This window comes from Gobio gobio (genome assembly GCF_949357685.1).
Source record: "Gobio gobio genome assembly, chromosome: 2".
Taxonomy (NCBI): Eukaryota; Metazoa; Chordata; class Actinopteri; order Cypriniformes; family Gobionidae; genus Gobio; species Gobio gobio.
In genome coordinates, this window is record NC_137098.1 from 22,616,102 (window position 1) to 22,633,260 (window position 17,159).

General features: G+C 44.5%; 1 protein-coding gene across 1 annotated transcript in view; it reads left to right on the forward strand.

Annotated features, from left to right (window-relative positions):
• col25a1 (collagen type XXV alpha 1 chain) overlaps nt 1-17,159 on the forward strand; it is a gene marked incomplete at its 3' end in the record, with an annotated part of 823,527 nt that overhangs the window by 461,783 nt on the left and 344,585 nt on the right. The window lies entirely within an intron of this gene.

Genomic DNA, 17,159 nt, shown 5'->3' on the forward strand with positions numbered 1-17,159 from the left:
GTGCGAATGGCTATATCAAAACGGTGAATCCAGTGAAATATGTCCAGACGCACGATCATGCCACTGTCCACCCAATCTCTGAACATGGTCTCCACAGCAGTTCGGCCTTGTGCTCGACAGCACCCGCGGTCGACATACAGGATTTTAGGGACAGGCTGATTGGCCTGCTGGAATCGGTCCATCACTCCACGGCACATGGGATCCAAACGCTCAGCGGACTCCTCACAGGTAAGAACAAATGAGACAATCTGGGAATGCTCATTGCCTATACTGGTGAACCACTCAGCTGTGCCTTTACCCTCTCCAGACAACTTCCTCACCACCTGCAAAACGGAACACATCTGTGAGATGGAAGAGACTCGCATATTTCAAGACTGAGATTTAGATTGTGGATGGTCATGCCAATTAATTTATATTCAAAATAGCATGCAACAGGTTTAAAGGAAGAGTTTAAGTCTAATATTACTTCAAACTTCCTGGCCTTTTAGGTCACTTTTTTTCAGTGTTCATGTTACAGGTTAATTAACAATACCTTAGTTCATGGACAGAGCGCTACTAAATTACTCTATCCACGTCTTCCACTAATAAAAAGAAAGGCATGCAGCTTTGAAACGACAAAAGTTTAAAATAAAGTATAAATACGGTTATTTATTGGCTGTGCATTACACTTTGTTGTGCGCACCTTTTTAGTGGAGTCCATTTTTAAGACTGTGCCAAAAGTGGAGAGAATCTGGCTCCTGTAATCTTGCACATTATTTGCTTCTGACAGCAGGAAGGCGTGACGAAGGAGACGAGCTGAAGGCAGCTCTCGTGGAGGAGGTGGACCTTCAAATTTGTGTCCGAGGGCAGACACAATCCCCCCAGGTTTCACCAGTGTCATGAGGAGTGTGGCGTACAGATCTTTGCGATGCAGGTACTCCTCAAAATGATTCTCCTGGATCTGACGCCACACCTTCACCATGGTGTTCCCCTCAGTGCGGTCACGCAGAAGCCGCACGACGCTTTTGTCCACTCCACGCCTGTAAAGTGTGAGAATCAATATAACAGTGGCTGGCACAACTGATTCAATGCATGTTAGGTTTACACCCATGTTGTGTGTACTCACTTGACTGTGAGGACAGCAGGGAACATGGCTTGGTGAGCCTCACTGAGTTGGCTCAGGATGGCAGAATCCCATGCCAGCCACCGTCCCACCTTGCCACTGCCACCACCCCTGGCAGTTTTGGTGCATGGGCCACAGCACAGGACCTCAGTCAGCATCGAATACCAACTGGATACGTCACAAATGTGACAAACCTGCAATGTCAAAAAAACAACAACAGCAGTGCATTGTTTTATTTCATCTGTAGGTGTATTTACATATCAAATCCTTTCATTGTTGTGTTCCAGCTGTAAAAATTAACCCAAAAATGTTAATTTATTCCTGTCCCTCATGTCGTTCCAAACCCGTAAGACCTGCGTTCATCTTCAGAACACAAATGAAGATATTTTTGATGAAATCCATAGACAGAAATCTAGTTAACACTTTTAGGGTCCAGAAAGGTAGTAAAGACAATGTTAACATTCTCGTTGCTTCATAACGTTAATGTTTAACCAATGGAGTCACATGGACAATTTAATGATGTCTTTGCTTCCTTTCTGGGCCTTAAAAGTGTTAATTAAATTGCTGTCTATGGAGGGTCAGAGAGCTCTCGGATTACATCAGAAATATCTTCATTTGTGTCTGAGGATGAACGAAGGTCTTACGGGTTTGCAACGACATGAGGGTGAGGAATTAATGACAGAATTTTCATTTTAGCTGAACTAATCCTTTAACTAATCTAATGACAGATCATGTAATACCCTGGTGTGGTAGCCGGATTTGTAGAGGTACACATCCTTTCCGTGACCCACACATTCTGCACCTCGAGGACACTTCAGTGAGTATTTCCACACTCCAACGGGTCGCCACACAAAGACGCGACTCCGAAAGAAGAGATGTGGAGTTGGCACGGTACCACTGATGTATCCAGGGGGTTCTGGTGGGTAAAACCACATCCGGTCTGATCTTAATACCTGCCGCCTCTTCAATGCACCAGTGTTATCGCGGTACACCTGAACGGGGCCAAAGAGTCCTCGCTCTGTGTCCGCCTTCACCCAGGAGAGGTCAGCTGGTGAAAATCCATTGGGATTTTCCCAAAGTCGAACCCAACCCTCCAGCTCGACCTGAAACATGTCAATGCAGAACACATAATTACACAACTTTACGTACATAATTTCATTTCAAATATAACCATTTAGGTTTGCGTAACATTTGTATCTGTAAATACACAAATATGCATTACTCACTGGGGAGTTGCTCTGCAGAGGTTCTGGAGAGGGTGCATGGCTTATGGATGAGGACGTCTTTGATGGTGTGGATGAAGACTTCTTTAATGATGGTATGGATGTGGACCTCTTTGCTGATGGTGTGGATGAGGAAGATGGTGTGGCTGTGGATGAGGCTGTGTGTGTGTGTGTGTGGATGAGGCTGTGTGTGGTGTGTGTGTGGATGAGGCTGTGTGTGGTGTGTGTGTGGATGAGGCTGTGTGTGGTGTGTGTGTGGATGAGGCTGTGTGTGGTGTGTGTGTGGATGAGGCTGTGTGGGGTGTGTGTGTGGATGTGGCTGTGGAAGAGGGTGTGTGTGTGGATGAGGAAGATGGTGTGGCTGTGGATGAGGCTGTGTGTGTGTGTGTGGATGAGGCTGTGTGTGGTGTGTGTGTGTGTGTGTGTGGATGAGGCTGTGTGTGGTGTGTGTGTGGATGTGGCTGTGGAAGAGGGTGTGTGTGTGGATGAGGAAGATGGTGTGGCTGTGGATGAGGCTGTGTGTGGTGTGTGTGAGGCTGTGGACTCCAATGCAATCACCTCCAATAAGTGAGTGTCATCCAGCCATGAGGGGTCACTGATGACGGAAGAGCTTGATTTCTGTGAAACAAATATGTCATAACATTCTGATTATACATATATATTTATTTTTTTGTTTTATCATGAAAAAGTAAAACAAGTGTGAAAGTGTAGAAAGTGTGTTAAAAAAACCTTCATTCAATGTTGTAATGATTCAAACAACTTACTTGACTTTTTTTGTCATAAATGAACTTTCGAAATCTTTTGAGTTGAACACTCATGATGTGGGTCACAGGTGTATTTAGCCACCGGCTGACAGAGCTGAAAGCCTTCTTGGTGAAATCCCTCTGGCTCACACTAAAATCATCCGGCCTGGCTTTCTGGACAGAGTATTCATCATAGAGCTCCCACATTTCCTGAAATGTATAGTTTTCAAACCCTTTCTGCCCATAGACACATCTGTGTACGTTGGACTCCAGGGTGATGGATATTTCAGGAAAGCTCTCTGCGTACTCTGCCAGACAGTCCTTTAGCCAGTGGTTTAGTGTGCTCCCCTTAGCAAGTTTTTTGGGGAGTTCTTCTCTGTGCTTGTCAACCAAACTGCAATTACACACATCAATTGCAAAATTAGCACTGAAACTTTACAAAGATGAAAGGATTTAAAGGCTACACGGTGTCAACGACCACATTGTTCTGTTAATTCTGAGATTATTTGCTGTCAGTATATATATATATTTTTTTTTAAATGACGACTTATGCTTAGCTAAAAATGTAAATAGAATTTGCTTACTACTTCATGTAGCCCACATCATGTGACACAAGCCAGTGAAACGGGGCATTGAGGTACTGGCCAAATGGCACCACCAGCTTTCCCAGACACTGCTGCCGTGATGGTGCTGGGATCCCTTCAGCACAAAGAGCACTTTCAGCGTGGGCGAGGGCAGTGGACTCATTCAGTAGTTGGGCAGGTGGCAGAGGAAAAGACATTCGTCTGTCCTTGTGGGCACGGGCCTCACTGGTCGCCACCAATGTGGCCTGTTGACGACCCTCAGGAGCATTGGGGTTTTGAAGGCGGATGACTGGTGTCGCCATTAGAACTCATAAATATGGCAACAACAACAAAAAATAAGTAAAAAGGGACCCACTTTATATTAGGTGGCCTTAACTACTATGTACTAACATGTAATAAGTTGATACAATGCACTTATTGGGTACATACATGTTTTTACATTGTACTTACATTTTAAAAATTACCTATATGTAATTACATCTGTATTTACATTTATAATGACACTGTTGACACTTCCCTTACACCTAACCTTACCCTTAAACTTACCCACACCACCACACCTGTTCCTAACTTTACCCGTATCCCACCTAAATAGCAGCGAAAGTGTTTTGCAATACAATATGAACACAATACATACATTGTACTTATTGTTTATGATGTAAGTACATAGTACAATTAAGTATAATTACATGATTACTGTAATTTCATTCATCTTAATATATAAATATTCCTAAACTACAGTCTGCAACAACTTGAGCTTTTGCAGTGTCCTTATGTGTTATTTAGAAGCACAGTGTAATAGCCAACATGAAAAAAACATACTATTTATTATAGTAAATTGTAATATTCTTTATAGTATTATAGTATTTACAAAACTGTGTTTATGAATGCTACAGCATGTTGTAGTGTTAACTATAGTGAACTGATAAACTTTAATAAATACTGTAGTACTTTAGTTTTTACTACAGTAAACTGTAGTGTTTTACAGTATAATATACGTTACCATTTAGTTGTAGAAAACTTAGTACAGATTGGGCAAAGTAATATATTACTATATTTGTTATACTACCGCAACACGACAAATTCATTCTTTAAGTAACGTTACTTTACTATAGTATGGTTCAAAAACACTACACTTATATTTACATAAACTACTATAGTATTTTTTCATGTGGGATTGTAGAACTATCACGATTACAAACAGTAGTAACGCACAATGTGAGAGGTCTCACGTTTTCCATTCATAACTTGGGCGAACGTACTGTATACTGTACGTAAGTTACTGTACGTGTCTGCTAATTAATTTACTAGCCAGATGTGATGCGGACAATTACCTGACGTTGACTTACCTTTTTCTCACTATAGCGCTGAATCTAAATTCTCGACGATCTCAGACCCTGCAATAAACAATCACGATCCTACTTTTCCGTGTCATAAATAAGACTATATGCTTATAATTGATAGATGTCATACATATTTTTGAGATAGCGCTTGCAGCATCTGACTCCTGTGATTGGTAGTCTACAGTCACGATCCGCAATTGGATTGGTGGTCTACAGTCAGAAGGCCCAATCAGGGAGCTGAATTGACTCAATTTGACCGTGCAGCATCTCTCGTCTCCGATTGGTAGTCTACAGTCAATTTGACCTCTGATTGGTAGTCTACAGTCGACACAGACCATATGATTGGTAGTCTACAGTCGCAGTCTACGGTGACTGTAGACTCTCATCCAATCAGATGGCGTTAAAGTCTACAGTGACTGTAGACTTTGCACGACGGTAGAAACAACACCTGTCAAGATAATATGTGATTAGGTGATGTTGTATATACAATAATGTTGGTATAATCATCATGTAGTGGCTTAATTCACTGATCTCACTTAAAGTCTTATGTTCTGGTTATAGCGGTATTGTGTTGTTAATTTTTGTATTATTCATAATAGTGGCTACATGATTAACAGCACGAAACCCAGCACTGTTGTGGTAATTGAATAATATGCAAGATTTCAAAATCATATAGTGCTCAAAAGGTTTTAATCTATGTCATTACTTGGACACACACAGACATCAAGAAACTGCGTATGAATCTCAACAATGGTGACAATCAATTAAAAGCTTCATGCTGCTGTGCATGCTGGGTACCACCGATCAAAACTCCCTCATGGGTCCTGAATTGTGACTAATTTTCTTTGATTCTTACTATTTGCTTTTACTTTTGCTGTGTTTGTGATGTTTTTGTAGCTTGTTTTATGTTCAAAGTTGATCTGTTTATCTGAATATTTTTTTTTATTGTTACCATTGTTGAAATTCATACTCTGATTCTTGATGTCTGTGTGTGTCTGAGTATTGTTGTAGATTAATACCTTTTGAGCATTCATTTTATTCATTTATATCCTGCATATTGTTCGATTACCACAACCATCCTGGATCTTGTGCTGTAGAATCTATTATGAATAATTCAAAAACACAAAATCTCTATAACTAGAACATTAGACTTTGAATGAGATCAGTGATTCAGTCACTACATGATGATAATATCATCAGCAAAAAACAACCAACACCAGCTGATCACATTTTCTCTTGGCTTTTCTTACCATAACAAATGTGCTTCGTAAACACAAAACGTGTTTTGTCAAGGGTCAAGATCCCAAAAAAAAGCAAACACTGAACACCATCATGGTGAATTCCAGCAAAACTATTATTTTCCATTTTAAAGTTAGTCTGGTTAGTAATGTGTGAATCTGGTAATGCTGTTTGTGGAGTTGTTTAATCCTCCTCTGCTGAGATCTTCAGAGATGTGATGTCTTCTTTTATCCTTCAGTTGATTTCATCTAAAGCTGTGGCTGAAGTCAGTTGTAGTTCTAGTGTTTCTCTTTCCTTCAGTGATTCTGCTCATTACCATCATCAGGTGTCACCACCAATACGCAATTACCACTTATTTAATCACTTACCAATTCAATTATTATCCAATTATCATGCTGGGAACTACAAATGTTCTATAACTCATTCAGTTTGAGTTCTGTTTCAGTCATTGTGTCCACACAACATTCTGTAATATTTGAGTGCAGTGAATTCATTTTTATTTAGTACATACAACTGTTAGGTTTTACAGTGTACGGCGTAACGTTAGTGATAACGAATGGGGGTCCCAATAAAATCACGCCACTCAGCTGTCTTCCAGTGCCCTGCGTAAGTGCGAGTGCCCTGTCGTAAGGCTAGTGCGGACGAAGGACTCCCACTCATCACAGGAATACCAAGGTACACTGGGAAGCAAATTCCAGTGGAGATATGCCAAGATGCCTACCCGTAGGGAGGACCTAGAGAGTACACATATGACCCACTAAGGGCTGCAAATGGGAAACTCTGGGGGACCAGCCGAAGGTGGATTTTTAACCCCAGGGGTGGGAAGGCCTGCCAAGGGAAGACACCTGCTCACTAGGAGGCTTACGGTGGAAATACACGTGTGGAGGTCGCCGGAGGGGAACCATGCACACGGGTCACCTGGCTGGACACGAGGGTCTGGGCTCAGAGAGGGCAGACTTACTGGTGTCTGCGTCGACAGTGCTGGAGGAGCTCAGGGCTTCCGGAAAGCTCACCTGAGGAAAATATTGCACGTATCCAGTCCGTGGAGTGGAGTGGCGAGCAAGCGAAGACACCTGAGCCTAGTCCATTACCGGACACTGGTAGAGGCAAGTACATAGTCGGACACAGGCTCCACTCTGAGATTGTAGAATCTGGCGAATGTGTTAGGTGTCGCCCAGCCTGCAGCTCTGCAGATGTCTGTTAGCGAGGCGCCATGCGCTAGAGCCCAAGAGGAGGCCACACTCCGAGTGGAGTGGGCCCTAACCCCAAGGGGACATGGTCGACCTTGCTGCTGGTAAGCCAAAACAATGGTGTCCACTATCCAGTGAGACAAACCTTTGCTTTGAGAGAGCTCTACCCTTCCGCTCTCCACCATAACAGACAAAGAGCTGGTCTGAGGTCCTGAAACACTGCGTCCTGTCTACGTAAGCACGAAGGTCGCGTACTGGACAGAGCAGTGCCAAGGCTGGGTCTGCCTCCTCCAAGGGCAGCGCTTGCAGGTTCACCACCTGGTCTCTGAACGGAGTGGTGGGAACCTTGGGCACATATCCAAGCCTTCACTCCAACCCTTCCTGGAGAAACGAGAGCACAGACCCGATCGGGCATTTCCAGGGGTCTTCTTGGCAGGAAGAACACCAGGTGACGAAGAGGTTCCACTTCAACGCATAGGCGTGTAGACTCTGCCCTAGCGGAAGTGATGGTAGCCACCACCGGAGGTGGTAGGGTACTCAAACCTGCCGTGTCCCATCCAGGAGCCACACGTGGAGGTTCCACAGATCGGGACGCGGGTGCCCCGTCTCTGAGTGAGGAGGTCCGGTCTCAGAGGAATAGGCCAGGGAGGGGCTATCGCAAGGAGTAAGAGTTCGGGGAACCAGGTCCGGCCGTGCCAGTACGGGGCGACCAGAAGGACCTGCTACTTGTCCTCCCTGATCTTGCACAAGAGCTGTGCGAGAAGGTTCACTGGGGGGAACGCATATTTGCACAGACCCCGCGGCCAGCTGTGCGGCAGTGCATCCGTGCCGAGCGTGCCCTCGGTCAGGGAATAAAACAGGCAACAGTGGGATGAGTCGCAAACAGATCTATCTGTGCGTCGCCAAACTGTTCCCAAATCAGCTGGACCGTCTGGGGATGGAGTCGCCATTCTCCCGGAAGTGGCTGAGACCGTGAGAGCTCGTCGGCTGCATGGTTCAGTTCTCCCGGAATATGGACAGCACGAAGGGACCTCAGATGCTTCTGACTCCATAGAACGAGATGGCGGGCGAGTTGAGACATACGGCTGGAGCGTAGACCACCCTGGTGGTTGATGTACGCTACAGTGGCCGTGTTGTCTGTCCTGACCAGTACATGTTGACCCTTCAGCAGCGCCCGGAAGCGGTGCAGGGCGAACCGTACTGCCAGCAACTCAAGGCAATTGACATGCTGTAGGCGCTGGGGTCCTGTCCAGGAGCCCGCGGTTGCTTTTCCATTGCACATGGCACCCCAGCCCGTGGCAGAGGCATCTGTCGATACAACAATATGCCTGGAAACTCGTTCTAAGGGCACACCGGCCCGTAGAAAACTGAGGTTCGACCAAGGGGTAAGGGTCTGCAGGCAGGCCCGAGTCACTTGGACCCAGAGCGTGTCCGACTGCCATGCCCATCTCGGGACTCGATCGCGAAGCCAGTGCTGAAGCGGTCTCATATGAAGCAATCCGAGCGGCGTTACCGCGGCTGCAGATGCCATATGCCCCAGGAGCCTCTGAAATAGTTTCAGTGGAACCGCGCTCTTGCTCTCAATTTGACGGAGGCAAGTCAGCATTGACTGCGCACACTCGCTCGAAAGCTGCACGTACATGGCGAACGAGTCGAAGTCCATACCGAGAAAAGAGATCCTCTGCGCTGGGGAGAGTTTGCTCTTCTCCCAGTTGACCCGAAGGCCCAGAGGGGATAAGTGATGGAGCACTAGATCTCTGTAATCGCACACCTGCATTCGAGAGTGGCCCAGTATGAGCCAGTCGTCGAGGTAGTTCAGGATGTGAACCCCATGCTGCCTGAGTGGCGCAAGGGCTGCCTCGACAATCTTCATGAAGACGCGAGGGGACAGAGATTGCCCGAATGGGAGGACTGCGTACCGATATGCCCGCCCCTCGAAAGCAAACCGTAGGAGCAGTCTGTGTCGAGGAAGGATGGAGACATGGAAGTAGGCGTCCTTCAGGTCGGCTGGACGAACGCATTCGAAAAGGCGTTTTGCTGTCAACATCCTGAATGGAAGCCTGTGAAGGGATCGGTTCAGGACGCGCAGGTCCAGGATCGGTCGTAACCCACCGGTTTTCTTGGGTACAATGAAGTAGGGGCTGTAGAAGCCGGACTTCATCTCGGCCGGAGGGACCGGCTCGATCGCACCCTTCGCCAGCAGGGTGGCAACCTCCGCACGTATGACGGGGGCATTGGCCCCGACCATAGTATGGCGGACTCCCCGGAAGCGGGGAGGAGCCTGCGCAAACTGAATTGCGTTGCCGAGCCTGATGGTCCTCGCGACCCAGTGAGACAGCCCCGGAAGCTGAAGCCAGGCTCCCAGGAACTGCACCAGCGGGGTCATTCGGACCACAGACGTACCCAGGGTGGGGCAGAGAGGCAGCGTTACCGGCCCGGACATGGGAGGCGTAGCGTCTCGGTGTGGGGGCACGGTTAACAGCTGCGTCCTGACAGAGGAGACCAGGGAAGGATGGCGTTCCACTGGGGTCTGCTCTGAGAGGAGGCTGGCGACAGAGAAGGATGCCAGTGACAGGACCCGGGGGTGGCGCCGGTCATCGCCGGTCTCTGGCTGCTCAGGGATGGGGGTGTCAGTTCTTTCTTTAACCACATTGGGGTGCTGCTGACCCGGGGGCCAGCAGCTGAACAAAAGATTCTCCCACGTCCCTCCACCGGGGGAAGGAGTGGCCCTGCTGCCATCTCATTGAAAGAACTGCCCATCCCTGAGCTGTCCGTGTCAGGAGCGCCGCTTGGCCTGGCGTTTTTTCGCGGGGTACAGGGCTGGAGCACACTGGGGCGCCTTCCTGCGGCTTCCTCTGCGCGGCCAAGCGGGAGAGGGAGCCCTCAGCAGCGAGCAGGCTGAGGCAACTGCGCGGGCGGCTGGGTGGAGGCAGCAGCTGGCCGCCGGGGCAGTATGTGTTTTATGGTCTGCTTCTGGGCGGCTGAGAACTGTTGGGCGAAGCTCTCAACCGCGCCGCCGAATAGCCCATCCTGGGATATGGGAGTGTCGAGGAACCGGGTCCGCTCGCCACCACGCATATCAGCCAGGTTGAGCCACAGGTGTCTCTCCTGGACCATGGCTGTGGACATCACTTGACCCAGGGAGCACACGGTCACCTTCGTCGCCCGGAGAGCGAGGTCGGTGCACTGTAAAAAATTTCAAGTGCTTTCAACGAATTATTATTTAGTAACTAGTTCCACATATTTTTTACGTTCACTCAATTTTATGCTACAAATTGTTACCTGAATTAATTATTTTTAATTGGCTCAAACTTGACTTCAACATTATAATGTATGTTTACTCAATTAGTTTTAAAGTTAGTTGAATTAATATTTTTTAGTTGGCTTAAACTTGACTTCAACATTATAATGTACGTTTACTCAATTAGTTTCAAAATTACTTGAATTAATTATTTTTAATTGCCTCAAACTTGACTTCAACATTAAAATGTATGTTTACTCAATTAGTTTTAAAGTTAGTTGAATTAATATTTTTTAGTTGGCTTAAACTTGACTTCAACATTAAAATGTACGTTTATTCAAATTGTTTCATAATTAATTCAACTAAAACGTTTTAATTAGGGGTTTCGTCATTTTTAAATTGTTTTAATCATTACTAGAAATTGCTGTGGAACTAGTTACAAAATGTAGAATCATAACAATAAAACAGAATTAATAACATACTATCCATATAAACCTCCCACATAATATCAATGAGTTAAGCCAATATATGATGACTATATTTTTATCATCAATCAGCATCTGATTATATTTTCTCTTGCTGTTCTCGCCATAACAAACAGACACAGCTGTCAAGAAAAAAACTAATGTTAAAAAGTCAAGAGCCGGACTAAAGCACACACTGATCGCCACAATGGTAACATCAAATCAAACTATTACTTTCAAATAAGTAATCAACATCTAAGCCTCTTCTTAATACGAACTTCTGTAGATGTCTGACAGAAATAAAGTCAGTCTGGTTAGTAATAAGTGAAGCTAATGTTGTTTGTGGAGTTGTTTAATCAGATCTTGAGAGATGTAATGTATTTTATCTTCAGTTGATTTCATCCAAGGCTGTGGCTGGAAGTAGTTCTTGTGTTTCTCTTTCCTTCAGTGATTATGCTTGTTAACAGCAGGTGTTCTTCACTAATACAAAATCATTATTCAATCACTTAATTATCTCATTACCTCCAACACTGATTAAGTGTTACATTAAACAGCCTGTAGTGTGCACACTAAGCAGTGTTCATTTCATCTGGGCATATACATGTGGGGCCTACATGGAAACTGGGTGCAAAACTGGCTGGGTCCCAGTTAGATAGCCCAGGTCAAACCCATTTGGGCCCCACATGGCTCTGTTGGCTGGGATGGTGGGGGTCGGGTGGAGTCGGAATCCCCTGGGGGAGAAATTCTGTGTTCTAAATGTTTATTAATAATGTACTGTTGTCAGGTCAATTAAAAAGTACAGTATGTTTACTGGACAAAGTTATCATTCATGCTAATACTGTCAAATACACGCAAGGTTTACATAAACACAGTTGGTTATATCTAAAGTGAAAAGTAATTAATACAAGTCTTAACGCCATGGGATCCCTTTAAGAAGAATTAATAGCACACAACATGCTGAGATTAAGACTAAAATACATTATAGTATTACAATTTTTTAACACTAACATAAGTTGTATTACTTAAACGTGGTTAAAGACCACGTTAACCTAACGTAAAGCCGCGTTTCCACCACAGTAACTTTCCCCAGGAACTAGGAACACTCGGTGTGTTTCGACCACAGGAACCAGGGTCTAAATTAAGTTCCTGGTAAATATTTCCCCCTCCGAACGGCCCTGCTCCCGAGGTAGTACTTTTTCAAAGTTAGGGAACTTTCGGTGGTGAGACTTGAGCCGCGTTTCCACCGAAATTACCCGGAACAATTTGTACCAGTAACTTTTTTTACAGGAACTTTTCCCCCCCAGACCTGCTACTGTCTGCGTTTCCACTGCGGTCTAAAGTACCGGGAAGATTAGGAAAATTAGTCCGGTGATGTAGGACTGCGCACGGCTGCTGGTGGAAACGCGGCTTAAATAACGTTCGCTCTCATTGACATGGGACATATCGTTAACGTTACCTCATAAAACGCTGATAAATACTAAAACATCGAATATGTTCAACTGTACGTTTTTACATAAAATAATTAACGTTAACGTTAGTTTTATATGAGCATTTATTCGGTGACGAGTAAACTTGACATAGACATCACTTAAATATCCCCATTTCCCTTGGATATATAACTTACAAAACACTTCTAACGTTAAATATCCACACAAATATCATTAAATATAGTTTACGCTTTTATCAACACATTATGCTGCTGATATGCTGTCTCCTGGTGAAAGAAACCCGCGAACTGCGCGAAGTCCTTTGATCTGTAACAATCCTTCCGCGAAGTCAAACGAGCAATACAGATAATTCCGAGAAGTCAAATGAGCTCTTGTTCATTAAAATTAGGCAGATTAAATAAAAAAATTAACTACATATGTTAATGAACTATATATTTATATGAAATATGTATATAGAAGTGTAAAGTGTTATCCATCTTCTCATCATAATGCAGATAAGCCTAAAAAAATACATCTAATTTCACAAATGTTGTTTTAATATATAATATCAAATATTTCTAACAGCCCATTTCAACAGCACAAACTAAAATATATTTTCAGTAAAATATTGTGTGTAAAATATTGTGTTGGCCTTAATAGCCTACTTTTATAAAATATTGACTGGATTTGCGTTTTTTAGTCCAGTCAACATTTGCAATTCTAAATGTTAACTGGATTTGAAAATATCAATTAATTGAATGTTTTTCAAATATATTTCTGCAGACTTAATATAATATGTCTTCTTAACTAAGCACAAGAAAGAAAATTAGTTCAACATATATTTTTTTGCTCTTCCAACATTTTATTAATTGGCGTTTTTAGAGTGTGGCGGCACGCAACTCATCTCTGAGTCCTGGGCAGCTCCGCCCTCGTGCATGTCACACAGCAACTTGGCCTGGTAGGCCTGAAGAGTTGCCATGGCATGCAAAGTGGCGCCGGCCTGCCCCGCAGCTCTATTGTCTTCGCCACCAGAGACGACGAAAACCTACAGGCTTTGGAGGGGTGCTTTGGGTCGCTGCACCAGGTCGAAGCACTCTGAGGACACAGTTGCATCGCAACAGAGCATTCGACTGGGGGGACTCCAGTGTATCCTTTAGCCACCGCCCCATCGAGGGTGGAGAAGGCGGAGGAGGTCGCCGAACAGCCGCGGGAAGACAACGGGTTCTTCCAGGACCGCGCGACCTCCTCATGCACTTCCGGGAAGAAAGGAATTGGAGGGGTCGCAGGACTGGGGTCCTGATGCACCGCCCCCAAAAACCAATCGTCCAGCCTAGAGCGCTCAGGTCGGGGAGGGTTCCACTCCAACCCGAGACTCGCAGCTGCCCGGGAAAGCATGGCTGTCAATTCTGAGTCCGACTCGGGTAATGCTGGTGCACTCGCACCCAGCACAGCCGAATCATCATCCTCAGATGACTCCAGCCCACCTTGCGATGTTAACGATCTCCTCGTCTTCCGCGGCGCCAAACGAGACAATCGGGACAGCAGGAGCCATTGTACTTGCCTGAACGCACGGAGGGTTCGGTGCATGAGAGGGGGGTGTGGGCCGAGGGCATGAGCGTCGGAGCTTGATTCCACACTGTCACCTTCAGATCACCCTGGCCACCAGCCAAAGTGCCGCCTGTTGTGGAGACCACAGATTGGGGTGTGGCAGAGGGGACTCTCGCTCCAGCATCCGCACGGAGTTCACGGAGTCTTGACCGTAACACAGAGATTGCCATGTTCCCGCAGTGGGAACATGAGTCATCCACGAGCGCTGCCTGAGCGTGCTGAAAGCCCAAACATGTCAAACAGCGATCGTGCCCATCAGAAGGCGGAAGAGACCGACCGCACCCAGAAGTACACGGGCGAGACATCCTGAAAAGGAAGTGCCACATGTAAGCTCTTTTTGTGAGAGGAAACCTCGCAGTCGATGCCGAAGCGCCCAGGGAAACACACACCAGCTGGATACAGATCACTGCACAGATCAGCAGGCAGGAAGTATGTGATCACCGTCACACCAACACCGACTGGAAGGCTGCTCGTCTCGAAGAAGCTGACAGAGTCTCAGAAGGCTTTTGAGGAGTGAAGAGGTAGCTTGGCTCCGAAGCAGAAAGATAATGCGATATTGCCACGTACTTCGTTTTATACCCACGCGGTGGGGCGGAGTTACGCATGCAAATTCCACATGCCCATGGCATTGGCACTGCCATTGGTCGTTTTCTAAGATCTCAAAGATGATAGGCTTCTAAGCGAAACCCCCATTCGTTAGTCACTAACGTTACGTCGTAGTGACTGAACAAAAGGGAACCCCAAATTCCTGTATAGGCCCTGTGTTTTTTTGTTTTATATTACTTGTATACATGTTTATGTTTCTTATTATTTGTATAAATATGATTTGTGGTTACTTTTTCTTGTCTAAAGGTGCACCTTAGGTTAGAGAAAAGACACCAATAGTTTTTGATTTATTTCTTTATTTAGAACTTATATATTAGCTTTACAGTAACATTTTCAGAGTTTGTCTTTGTCTCTGGGTTCATGGCTGCAGCATGGTTCCGGTTTAAGAGGAAGTGCGGCCTTCCTGTTCCTCTTTTTATGCCATTCTAAGGGATTCTGGATAGTGTAGGCATAACCTATTTCCCAGTGGGAGTAGGGGGGTCATTGTTTCATTGTTTCATTTGTTTATTTTGTTAAATGTATTGTATTGTTTATTATTTGAATTTTGTTTCTTGTAATATTTATGTTATTGTATTTTGATGTTTATTTTCAAGTGTAAGTATTTATTTATGTATTTATTATATTTATGTGTGTATGTATATACCCTGTCTATTCCCCTATTATGAAATGGTTAAACCCCTGAGCATAATAGGATTAATTTTGTCTGTTCTGTCAGTTCGTGTGAGGGACTTCCGTGAGGAAGGTCACCTTTAGTGTTTCTGCTTTTTGATGTCTTGAATTTCAAGTCTGAAAATAAAGCTTTAAATTGATGGCAAGCAGTGTCTCCTGCCTTTGCTCTGGTCATGTCCTCACACAAACGTTTAAAATAAAGCTGTGATTGTGCATGAATGCAGAAATGTGATGCATGTCTGCTTGTGCCATTGAAATTAGTATCCGGAAGCAGAGATTTTTGGCAATCATCACCCCCCCCCCCCCCCCCCCCCCACCCGCTGGGATGCTGTTTATCAATCAGATGTTTATTTTCAGCTAGTGGAGTGTTTGAACATGGATAAGGGCCATCACACTCCCAGATAGCAACATTGCGTCGGCCCAGATCTGGCCCACATCTGGCACTTGTAGCACACTGATCTGGCCCACATGCTGCGTGGAATGACGGCCCTTGAGTGGACCACTCCTGTTTGCCAGATCTGGGCCACAAGCAGGCCAGAGCAATGCCACATGTCAGCCAAGAGCAAATAAATAAACCAGAACTGGACCTTATCTGAGCCACAAAATCTTTGTAGATTAAATGTGGAGTCATCTCAGCCTTAATAAACCTGTTAACAAGCAGAATCACTGAAGAGAGAAGAGAACAGAAAAAGAGACGAGCAGAAAGACAAGAACTACAAAGTCACCATGACAGTGATTAGTGTTTCCCTTAATTGGGCTCTTTACTCTTATTAAGTGTCTTCCTCTTTTGGCTTTAGCGAATGTGTGTTGGTAAAACACATTTGAAGTAGCAAAGGAAACTAAAGAGAAGTGACATCAGGTGAATATGATTACCTGGTGAGGGTTTTAAATTCATCATGAAATCAATTGTGTTATAAATGCATTTTCATTACAAACCCGTGTTACTAAGGCATCAGATTTTTCCAGTATTTTAACAATCTGTTAGAAAGATTTTAACAAACATGAACAAAAATAAACATGTCACCTAGGATGACAGGTAAACACACACAGACATCAACAATCAGCACATGATTCTCAACAATGGTGACAATCAAATATGCCATGTTGCAATGCATTCTGGGTACCAGCATAGTACAGAACTCCCAGCATGCATTGCAGCATAAATATATTATGCAGCTGAATTTTCCTATTATTTTGTTTGTCACCATTGATGAGATTCACACGCCGATTCTTGATATCTGTGTGTATCTAATTGAAGACAGATGAACTTTTTGTGCTTTGTCAAAATTAAATAACTATTATTATAATACTCTATGATCTCATGCTTCTGTACACAGGGTATGTAGTGCAAATGTATTATTAACACAACACACTTCTTATACTCAAATAACACCAGGCAATTTCATACATAAAATGTAATTATAAAACCATCATCAGGTAATCATAATCACCAGAGATCACTTCTCTTTAGCTTCCTTTGCTATTTCAAATGTGTTTTACCAACCCACATTTGCAGAAGCCATAAGAGGAAGACACTTATTAAGAGTAAAGAGCCCAACTAATGGAAACACTAATCACTGTTATGGTGACTTCAGATGAAACACATTAGAGTTAAACTTCTGTTAATTCTCAATAAGAGCTTCTGTAGACGTATAACAGAAATAAAGTCAGTCTGGTTAGTAATATGTGAAGCTGGTAATGCTGTTTGTGGAGTTGTTTA